Genomic DNA, 5565 nt, shown 5'->3' with positions numbered 1-5565 from the left:
GATTTCGTCGACACCTGAGGACCTGAAACAGTCAGCTGCAGCCACAGACCATGTTATCAAATCATTACTCCTTGCACGCGAGTTTCCACTTTTTCTTCCGTTCCGACTCCAGCAGCATAAAACTCAAAACAATTCCCACGAAAATTCGGCACTCATCTGGTGGCCCTTGAAAACTTGAAACAAATTCCCTCGCCGGCTACCCCGTCCTGGTCCCAGTCTCGGTCCTTCTTTCGACCGCACAGCACTCACCGTGGCCAGGGGCTTGGTCCGAATTTGCCGGGATGCATTTTTCATCTCCATGATTTGATGCTCCATCGTTCCGTTATTTGCTCTCGAGTCAGTTTGGCATTCCGCAGACGCAGACGACGACGAATGCAGACGATGGTGGTGGTGGTGGTGGCAGACCGCGAATGGGCCACTTGGGATCCCGGGTGTTGTTTTCGTGCCAAAAGGTGGACGAGTTTCGTCCGTCGCGATGCCAGCTTCGAGGAATAGAAACAGCAATTCCTTGCACCGCTCGTCTCTTCGTGGCCTGGCGACAGAAAGAGTGGGAATTCCGAATTCGGAACTGTCCTCCATTCGGTTGTCATTTCGGGCTCAAACCACCGGACCATCTTGAGTGGTTCGGGTGTCTTCCCACGCCAGCCAAGACGACGACGACGACGACGACGACGTTTGTTAATCAATAAACTCGTGTTTGAATTATGCAAGGGACTACACGCGGCGGACTGCCGGAAGGGATCGAGAGCATGGCCACAAGTACAAGGGCCTCCCGCTCAACCCCAAAGTGCTCTCTTCTGCAAGTGAAATGTGTTTTGCACCGGGAACTGGGTACTGGACCTCCGGGGGTGCCTCCAGAAGGTGCCTTACCTTGCGGGTAGAATGTTGAATTAAACTTTAACAATTTTCCGAGTCCGAAGTTTGTTTGTGCTCGCCAATGGACGCAAAGTGGCGACCTCGAGCTTTATTTTAGCTCATCGAGGTCCAACCTCAGCCCCCCCCCCCCCCCAGCCCCTCGTTTCCCGTTAAAGATAGGATCCTGGATTCATATTACAAAAACATGAAAGGCATAAAAGAAGTTGTGCACCCGAAGGCACTGTACTGTGGCCACACGTTCTGCCGCTCATCGATTTTGGCCATTTTGGACGAGCGTGCGGAAGAAACCGGAGAACTCCGCTCACCCTTCCGGCGTCCCTTAAGAGCCCAGAACCGCGGGCTTTAGAACGGGCTGGCTGGGCGAATGAAGCACAGTTCTGGCGCCATCGAGCGAGCCGGGATGGAAGATCCATCAAGGAGCGCCCGAAAAACGGAGCAATTCCGGCTCATCCATAAATCACGCTCCGCGAACAACGTGTTGCTTAATGTAATTTATCATAATTACACTTTGCTGGATGGATATTTCTGTTCCGCTTCATGGACTGGTTTTCGTGTTCGCAAGCGCGCCCGCTCGCTCGCTCGTGCAATGAAATTAAGTTCTGGCTGGACGACGTCAGCTGCTTGGTGGAAGTCGGAAAGCAGCATCAAACCCGGAAATTCACCCACTGGCCACCGGCACCCACTTTTACTAATTTGCTACCATTTCGGCGCCAACCAACCAGCCAGTCAGCCAGCGGTTGAGGATGCTCTTAAACGCGGATCGAGGTACCACGAGGATTCTAAACGTCTTTAAGCTGTGAAACTGTCGATGTTACGCTCTGGAGCACCGCTAATCGTCAATCGCGGAAGCACTAGCACTTCAAGCGCATTGATAACACGGAGCAACCGATCTCATGGTGGCACATGCTCCAATGCCAGGCATGCCAGAGAGGGGAAAACGTTGAACATTTTCTAAATTCATCCCCCAACCCTTGGCGGTGAGTGTGGCGGCATACAGCAGAGCATCAGCGATCGATCTACGCTCAACGCTTTCAACCGGAATGACCGGAACGGTCATTCCTTTTTTTGTTGTCGCTGCTGCCTTCCTTCCGGCATCATTAGTGCATCGAGCTTAAAGTGAGCCCTGACAAATGCATCGGAGCTTACGAGCGTTTATGGAGCTTCCGGGTGCTGCCAGGGTGGCTGCAATGCTGCACCATTATGCAGCGTTCGAGGATGGATTGAGATCATTCGCGTTCCTCATCGCGTTTAGTTGCTGCTCTCTGCTCTGCTCTGCTCTGCTGCTGCTGACCTTGTTTACGCTGGCCAAGTTTTAATTCAGATTGAAACTAATGTTAAATTGCTTAAATAAAACAACCGGAAAACATAATCTGCTCATTAGGGGGCGGACGCCGACGCTTGTGACAGTTTGCAAATGAGCTCGTGGTGGTGCTGGTGGTGGCGTTCGTCCCCTTCCCTGGGCAAAAGCTACCAACAACCAACCAACCAACTAACCATCGCCACTCGCCACTCGCCGCTCGCCCTGTTCGAGTGTTTCTTCGGTGTCAGTTGTGGTAGGGCGTTTGGAGGGGCGGTGGCAAAAATCCTTGGATTCTACGCTTAGCGTCAGTCTAGCCCGTTCTAGATCCGGAAGAAGACCACAAGAGACAGAAGAAGCTGGAAAACGGTGTCAGCAGCATGTCGCCGAAAGGGGAGGCGAAGCTCCTGTGACTTCCGCCGACCGCCAGCAGCAACAGAAGGAGCAGCAGCACCAACAGCAGCATAAACCTGCTCTTTATGGAACACAGCGCTTACCATTTTTCTCAATTTCGCAAACATTCAAAGCTGAAAGGCAGCTCAATTATCGTCTGGCGCGTTGGGCGCGTCGTCCGGTGATGGCAAGTCGACACTACCACCACCAGCACCATCACCACCATTGTTTGTTGCTGCAACACACGCCCACTCTAGCGGAAGTGACGTGGTAGTGGAAGTGAAGAAGCAACAGACGAGAACACCGACTGCACCGACAGCTGGGACCGACCGAGCACTAGCTGCTGCTCATCGCCTGACAACGTACCAGGCGACTCCCGGTAGCGCGGTAGAGGAAGGCGAGCGAGAAAGCTTCATCGCAATGTCCTAGCCACGCCACGCCACGCGGATCCTTGAGCCTTGGAACACAACTTGAGAGGAGACAAAACTTCACGGAAAACACGGAATCCCACAAAATAGATTTTCCTTCTTCCAATCTGGCCCCAGCACCAGCGTTGCCGAAGGAGTTGAGGCGCCTTGTGGAGGGGATCTTGGGATGCCCCGTTACCCCCACCCCACTCCAGTGAATGGGGATCTTTTTGCATAATGCAAAATAAACAGACCGACTTTATGAGCGGTCGTTAGCAGGGTTAGTCTAGTTGGCCCAGCCACCCACCCCCTCGCTCCACTGGTGGTCTTGGTGTGGTCGCGCCGGTCGAACCGGAAGGGTTCGGTGTGGTCGTGGCCGCATTTACGCGCATTTCCTCCCGTTGACCACCGACCGACCTCTACCCTATACTATAACCACCATCCAACGGAGGGACACTGACTGTTGGGACGATAATAAAGGCAAACAAATCGCCTCAGTACTCTGTGGTGTTGGTGTTGGTGTTGGTGGTGTGGTTTTTCCGGGTGCGGGAAGGAGGAATCCGCATTTTTTCGCCTGAAACCTCAAGCATATCGAACGTACCGGATCCGGATGGAAGAGGCCGCGCCAGAAAGGTGCACACAAAACGAAGTTACCAAAAAGTACCCCTCACCCCTTCGGTTGAGCATAATTACGTCAAGAGGCCGAAGAAGGAGATCGGACGGCTTGAAAACAATAGATTAGTTTAAGCGAAACTTTACTACAAAACTTCGGCGCCGCACGTCACGACGGAACAACGAAACGGAATCAACTTACAAAACGCGGCCCGGCCCGGCCCGTAGCCTGTTGTTGTAAACAACTTTCCCGCTTTTCTGCTCGCGTTCGCTTCCCCCCCCCCCCCTTTCCATGACAACAACGGGAGTGGCAGGCTTGTTGAATGGCGGGGAGCTAGAACGCGGTGGTCTGCTGCTCTCTTCCAGCATCATCTATTGTTCGAGCGAGCATCAAAATCGCGTTGATAGCGTAACGCGAGGCCGACTTCGATTGTGCAGTCCCAAAATACTTTCCAACGTTGAAGGGGGGATGTTTTCGTTTATTTGTTTTCACAATTTTCCGATCTCGAGTTTTCCTAAATTAATAACTCAACAATCCGTTAAGAGGATGTAAGATTGCTGTTCCGTGGCATCAAAGTGGGCTGTGGGTGTTTGCAATTCATCGAAGGGCGATCTTTCCTGGGCGATCACCTTTTAAGCTCCTTGCCATCCTTCGCCATAAACATATTTCCGTTGGGTGAAAATTGCATCAAACATTCAGCACCACTATCTGATCTGTGTTGGTGGGGCTGCTGCTCCGAGGTCTACTTCACCTGATCGAACAAGGACATTGGGCAATCAGCAATCGCTGGCGAGCGGACGGAGAAAACCGCTGTGAAAACATCTTCTGCTTCGAAGGCACGGCACGCGCTGTACCTGCCGGAGATTGTGATTTAATTCTAAAGGAATATGAAAGTTTGATGTTTTAATTTGCAGCAAAACGAAACTCGCGCCATTTTGGAAGCCGGAAAGCGCACGCACCGGATATGCGCTCTACATTTTTCATAAACCCATCGCTTTGACCTTGTGATTTGTTTTTTCTCTTCTCTCCTCCCGTCGGTTTGGCCAGCTGTAAGCCACCCGCATGGTTCCATTAATTGTATGTTATGTAACGGGAATTCCACGGTTTGTTTTTTTTTCGATACTCAACCGAGCCACATCCACAAGCGATTAGGACATCGTCAATAGTGCGCACGAGGGCAAACAATGCTGATTGAGTTTGTCAAACAGTCAAATTACATTTGCGTTCGCGCTGAGAGGATAGTGTTGACGAATCATAACCCACTCATCCCGAGCATAATGCCACTTTATGCGCAATTAATTTGGTGGCTACTAACCACAAGGTATTACATAATTACCCTATTTGCATATTCATCAGCGCGCGCTGCTGCACTGTCTGTCCGGTGCTGACTGATGCATCTCATTATCGACTAGAGCTAGAACAACGATGCACGAGGAATGATGTGTGTGGATGTGGATGGGACTGTGCGCTGAATGTGTGCGAATTATTGTGCGTGAAAAATGCGATGCGGATCTAATACAATAATGGTTTCGTACACACATTACCTATCCACCGCTAATGCCGTGCAGTAATTAGTGGTGTAAATGATGTTTAAATTGAAATCTTCAATTAAGTTATTCAATTTTAGTTTATTTGCAAGGAATTAACTTGAAACCCCAAACAGTAGGACGATGAAGATGAATAGCTAGCGATTAGAAAAGGTTGTAATTTAGAGCAAAAAAACAACATTTAGTTCGCATACGATGGACGATTGTCGACGCATTTATCTCCAGATGACTTTGAAGTCTATGGCCCTACACCCGTTTATCACTAACCATATGATGGCAAAGTTTTCCCAGCACTCGAGCGCTCTACGCTTTACGATTGAACTTAAGCAGAAGAAGATGAGGATGGAAAACGGAAGAAAAACTAAATAAAAAGAGACGAAGATCTTCACGCATATGACCGCACTATCACTGATAAGTTTTAATGACCGGTGG

This window comes from Anopheles darlingi, chromosome 2 (genome assembly GCF_943734745.1).
Source record: "Anopheles darlingi chromosome 2, idAnoDarlMG_H_01, whole genome shotgun sequence".
NCBI lineage: Eukaryota > Metazoa > Arthropoda > Insecta > Diptera > Culicidae > Anopheles > Anopheles darlingi.
The sequence above is the reverse complement of the archived record's forward strand: the minus strand, read 5'-3'. Positions refer to the sequence as shown.